Below are 6,794 nucleotides of genomic sequence, written 5' to 3' on the forward strand. Positions count from 1 at the left end.
GTCGTAAGTATTTTACATATCAATGAGAATAGACAATAGATCTTTCATACGTCAAATCAGATTCTAGGATATGCACATATGTATGTAGTTATAGTGAAACAAATTAGCCTCAGTAATAAGACTCTCGGTCGACATCGTTAAAGAGGAGGTGAACTGCAAATTGTGTACGCGTACAACAAGTGATATTGCATTGCATTTTCTCCTTGAATGTCCAACGCTATTTGCTAGCAGAGACAGCTTGATGGACGAAATAAAAAACGCGATAAATGTTCAATCTTACGTTAATCTCACAAATAATTGTGACGACGTAATCGCTGATACCATTCTTGGATCAAGACGTGGTTCGATCGTATCTGAGGAGGAGTGGGAAATGTTTATGCTTGCTGTTGCAACTGGCGTTGCGCGTATGATGACAGAAATGAACACTCACTTACATGAAGTATAAAATTTCAAAAAATTGATAAATAATGTATATAGTGTTTAAATTAAGGACAGTAACTTGCGTAATTGAGAAATTGTGTACATATTTCCACACTTTTGTTTAAAAGTTCAAATATTGTTACAAACTTAATATTTTGATGCATTGATCTCTGCTGCAGAGGAAATAAAGAATGTCTGTCTGTCTGACACTTTGAAAAACTGTGGCGAAAACTTTGACACTTTGAAAAACTTTGGCGAAAACTTTGACACTTTGAAAAACTTTGGCGAAAACTTTGACACTTTGAAAAACTTTGGCGAAAACTTTGATACTTTGAAAAACTTTGGCGAAAACTTTGATACTTTGAAAAACTTTGACGAAAACTTTGACACTTTGAAAAACTTTGGCGAAAACTTTGACTCTTTGAAAAACTTTGGCGAAAAATTTGACACTTTGAAAAACTTTGGCGAAAACTTTGACACTTTGAAAAACTTTGGCGAACATTTTGAAACTTTGAAAAACTTTGGCGAACATTTTGAAACTTTGAAAAACTTTGGCGAAAACTTTGAAACTTTGAAAAACTTTGGCGAAAACTTTGACACTTTGAAAAACTTTGACGAAAACTTTGAAACTTTGAAAAACTTTGACGAAAACTTTGAAACTTTGAAAAACTTTGGCGAAAACTTTGATACTTTGAAAAACTTTGGCGAAAACTTTGACACTTTGAAAAACTTTGGCGAAAACTTTGACACTTTGAAAAACTTTGGCGAAAACTTTGACACTTTGAAAAACTTTGGCGAAAAATTTGACACTTTGAAAAACTTTGGCGAAAACTTTGACACTTTGAAAAACTTTGGCGAAAACTTTGACACTTTGAAAAACTTTGGCGAAAACTTTGACACTTTGATTTACTAAAGTTAACTATAGTTAACTATAGTATTTTTTTGTTAGGGTCCTACCTTCATCCACTGCTTTGTTAATCGTTTAGTATGGTTTGTTTATACTTTCAAAAACGTCGTCTGGAATCGACACCTGTTAACCGTTGCTATTGTCTAGAGAACGATAAAAGAAAGACAACTCTGAATATACAAAGATTACCTGTTTTGCTGTGCATTTCTTTCTGCTTTGCAGGTTATCTATCATATCTATCATGTATATGCAGTTGGGTTTGTTGTGCAACGATGACGGTTTATGTGAATAGAAACCAAATACTTTATACAATGGATGCTTGTCCAAGGATGTAACTGTTTTGAAGTTTTAGTACTTTGATGGGAGCAGTCATGCAGTGTTGTCTTGCACCTCGGTACAAGTGCTTTATATTGAATATACGGAGCTCACATTCAACGATGCAGGTGTCACATATAGAATATCAAGATTCGATGTATTTGACACCATCTGAAAAAATCCAGGATGATAAGAATTTTCAGTTTAGGAATAGAAGATTCACAGATTTGAAAGATTCTGTAGAGGATTAGATCTTGTGACACACAACACCTTTTTGGTGTCTCATCTATTCCAGAAGATCCTTATCATCTCAGTCCCTCTTTGCTTCTCACACAATAGCCAGACGTCCTTGTTCCAACCGGGCTTTTGTTTGACGAAAAAGGACTCATTTAAGGTTCAATGGAAAGGTGCAGTACCTGGCAGATGTCTTATGATCCAAGTGGAAGAAACAATACTTCCAGACACTTCAGGAGCGGCGAAAATGGCAGACAAACAACAAAGATCTGCGTGTTGGTGATGTCGTTCTTGTGAAGGATGAGTAACAGAACAGAATTTACTGGCTCATAGCTCTTGTGACGAGAACCTTTCCTGGATCGGATGGAAAAGTACTGTAACGTTTCCGCCTGGTCCAGGGTTTGTTACAATGACAATAAATTAATGTGGGTCTCCTGTTTCTGAATTTTACCCTTTAACTCTAAATGAAAAGTCAGGTTGCAAATTTATAAAATTTATTATGGTGAAAACAATGATATAACAATTAACAGCAAAATTGATTGGCAATTAGGCAATAATAAATTATGGTTTATCCGACAATAAAAGGGTATCCGGATCAAATGAGTCACCCGGATAAATTTATAATCAATAAATCAATTGGGTACGGATCTGCCGGGCTTGGCAGATTGGGTTACAAATCAATTGGGTATGGATCTATCGGGCTTGGGAGATTGGGTTACAAATCAATTGGGTACGGATCTGCCGGGCTTGGCAGATTGGGTTACAAATCAATTGGGTATGGATCTGCCGGGCTTGGCAGATTGGGTTACAAATCAATTGGGGATGGATCTGCCGGGCGGTTACCTAATATTGGTAATGGGTTAATTTACAAAATATGGGGGCATCAGATTTTACCCACTTCTGGGGAGTTGGGATTCTTAGGGCTGGTCAGATGTTGATGAGTCTGACCAACGTCCCAGACTGAAGAAAAAGTCCAAAGTGTCTTCATTATATACCTTTTCATCACTAGGGCCGAATTAGTTCACGTGCGAATAACCAGCGGTACCGCCAGTATTCGCGCGACGTTTGTATGGTAACACAAACAACTTTTGCATCAAGTAAAGGCTTTATCATTACAATTGCGGGAAAAGGGATGATCTGATGTTTGGGAATATTGTTTTGGTAACAATACCAAGTTGGATTTGGGTACCTTGATTGAATAACAATGCCAGACGGCCATTTGCTATTACGATTGGGCTGGTATATGGAGGAAATTCGGGTTTGTGCATTACAACGAAAGGATTTCCATCAAATAAACATATGCAATGAATTATAAGCATACATTAATAACATACGATGATTGGTAATATTCCCATGATATCTACAAATAAATTTACGATTACTAGATAAAATAATCAGGGCATAAATTGGGTGATCCAATCTGTGGGTTATTTTAATTTGGTCATAGGGGAAATCCGTAACAGTACGAAAGACAGAAGTCTGCATCATACGTGATGGGAAACCCATAGAATATGTTCGACCAGTGAACCAAGTTGTTCTCTTGATATCTGAAACTTAGTTGATATCTGCGAGATCAGGCAGGGAGTGTTCCGCAACGGCTTCCATACCTGACTTTCCCCATGTGCTAACGGAAGGATATATGCGCTTCCGGTGAAGTAATATGTGTTTATGTTTTTGTTTCATGAAGCTGACCACAGTGTTAGTTATGACATTTATTCAGTGACTGTGAAGCAGTTGAGATTCGCCTCATTTCGCTGCAAATGGCAAAATCATCAAATGAATGGCCGAGGACCTTTCAATAATAATGCAAAATTAGGACTAGGCATATTTTATCTGCGTAAAATTGCATGTTGGACTTCTATGCAAAGTTTATGAAAATATATTTGTTAGTTTTTTTCCAGTATTATTACATGCTGGCATAGGTGAATCAATTATTGGCTCTATATTTGCTTTGATGAACATAACATGCATATTTAACTTCAAGAAATTCGAAGAAATTGGAAAGAAAAGCAGGGATAACAATTGAAAACCTTGCTAATGAAGCATGTACTGTTGCCTTCGAAGATGATGTAAAACAATTAAAGTATAATCTGAAAAATATGAATAAAACTAAACAAGTAATAAGGCTATCTTTAAATAAAAATAGCCCGATTCAAAATTTTAAAATATCCTTTATGTTATAGTGATAGCTTTTCCCTGTCCATCAATGCTGGTTGAAAAAAAAACCTGGCAAGAATTATAGCAGCCTCTGGGGTTTGTATGAATTTGTTATTAGTTTATCTATATATATATATATATATATATATATAAATTCATATTTGATATTAATAAGTTTATAAGTTTGCAAACATCTAAATATATATTTTTTATGGCAGACAAAGCATCTTTGTTTGACTAAACACTTAAGAAGATAGTGGACTACAGTGTTATGAGTAAAACCTATAGAACGTGTGATGTGGCAGCAAAAAAAAAACCCCCCAAAACAGGCAGTAGTACCCTAGAGCATGACTAGGAACAGCCGTGGAGCCTGTTAATATATAGGATTTTTCGAAAGATACAATGGCAATGTGTAACATTGATCACGAAGTTGCCTTTGTAAATATCGGTCACTTACTGCCATTGCTTCTGCGATTGCATCTATTCAGCTCTTTCATTGCATTCTTCAGAACAACCTGTACATCATTTGTCTAACAGCATGTTGACTAGTAACTAATAATTATAAACATTCTAAATATTGTATGTTATATGTAAAAACAAAATGCTCCAAACAGTTCCACAACACTGAAGCATGTGTTGGTCTTGAGAATTTAACCAACAGAACTTTCACAAGTCAGATTTGCTCCAATAAACCTACGGTAAAACTTGTGATAACGAGTTTCCTCTCTCTCTGAAATTTTCTTTAACATAATTATTTTTTCAATTAACCTTTTTATTTTTATTATATTTAATAAGGAGAAGACAAAACGGAAATTACAGACTTATAAAGTAATAACTATCTGAGGACTTTTTTAAATAGAAATATGGTTACGGCAAATATTCAACATTTTTTTGTATATTTTTCAGATTACCTGTTTATCTTTGTGATTTCCATAGGGAAAAAGCCTGGGACAGGTGGCTCAAGTCACATGTCAATGGTTGTGCAGAATTCAAAGATGAGATACTTCTGATGTAAAGGGATCATACTTACACATGTGTTTGGAAAATTCTAATTTTGTTGTCTTTATCTGATGCCGTGTTAATTTATTGATTTTTCTTTGGTGGCATGTTTTTATAAATTTATACAAACGTGAATATGACTTGAAATTCTAAACAAAATTTATCTGAACACTGATGTCAACAGATAAGTATATATACTAACTACTACTTGGTCACCATTGAATTTGCCATGTATTTTTTTAAGGGTCCTCCACACCATGTGACTTGTGACGTATACAGAGAAAAAACACTTTTACTTCCGGTTTTATCAGTTTTGGGTTAAACGATTTGGTCTAGAACCGTTTGTAAAAAGAGTAGGCGCGGATCCAAATATTTTTTTTCCAGGAGGATTCACCCCAGTAAAAAAATCCAATCCCAGAAATTTTATATTAAACAATGAACACATGCACGTGATCACGGAGGTACTGATGGAAAAAGATGTGTGTGTGTGTGTTTTTATGAAAAGAACAACAGATCTCTGGGATTCTGTTACATAATAATTCGTAAACGACAGGTACCGATATGACGAGAAACGTTTAGGTTATTTATACTTTCAGGGAAATCAACCGAGTCTGTTTTAATAGTTGAAATGTTGACACACCAAATTGTGCGTCTCAGTAATACATTATCTTATTGTGTGATATTGTGCGTTTCTAGTTTTCCTCTTTTATATCTGTTCAGTTCAGTGGGCCGTTATTACTAAAAATAGTGTGGTGACGTATGCGGAGACTTGCCAAAGTGTTTGAGTGCCGGGCAACAGGAAAGATTACTCTAAAAAGGAACTTTGATTCCAGAGATTTTAAAAATATTTTTTCTACATCAGTTTATTTAATTTTAATTCAATTTTTCGATGTAATCTGATTCATTAATGTTTTTTCTCTACAAAAGGAGTCTTTATTGAATTTTCTCGAGATGTGTTTTAGAGAAAATGAGTTTTATGTACTTTTTATAAATAAAATAAATTTCTGTAAAAAATATATTGATCGATAAAATTAAGTTTTTATGGTCAATCTGTGAGCTTAAAAATATATGAAAGGATAATACAAAATTTGTTGTACTAGGTATGAAAACAACTTGGGGAAAATTTCTTGAAACAAGTGAAATAATTCTCTTAAAAAATTAGCATAAATTACATTTTAATCCCTGGACAGTTTTGAAAGGTTGATATGCTTGTTAAAAGTAATGCTCAATAATATGAGAACATAAGCTGTGGGTGTGTGGAGGACCCTTAATTTGGGACATTTATCTTTACAGGTAGGTTCTGAGAAATAGCCATAACAAACGGAAGACCAATTACAACAGAACATGGACAATCTTCGTTGCAGCAAGATTTGGAAACACAAATTGAAGCTTAAGCATTGGTTTGACACACAGTATATTGTTTTTAAATGAATAATATCTTTAAAAATAAAAGGTGGCATTTTGAAACTGTCATTTATATGATGCATTTTTATTTTTTATATTATAACATCGAGATGGGTCAGTTTGTTAAGGAAAAGTTTGTGAAATGTCAGGGTGTCAACAACAAATGGAGTTGAAAGGCCACACCTGAAACTGAAACAAGAAAACCTGTCTCATACTAGTGACAAGTCATTGTCAATGTGCTTTTTAAGTCTTCCTTGAAAGTTAAACATGTACACGGTTTGTATACTGTTCATTATCCCCATATTCTTCGTGCAATATCCAAGCAGGAACTGGGACTTTTTACCATCTGAGTACCGTG

This window comes from Saccostrea cucullata, unplaced genomic scaffold (genome assembly GCF_032062105.1).
Source record: "Saccostrea cucullata isolate Sc308-1 unplaced genomic scaffold, CSIRO_AGI_Scuc_v1 ctg2990, whole genome shotgun sequence".
In the NCBI taxonomy this organism is placed as follows: domain Eukaryota; kingdom Metazoa; phylum Mollusca; class Bivalvia; order Ostreida; family Ostreidae; genus Saccostrea; species Saccostrea cuccullata.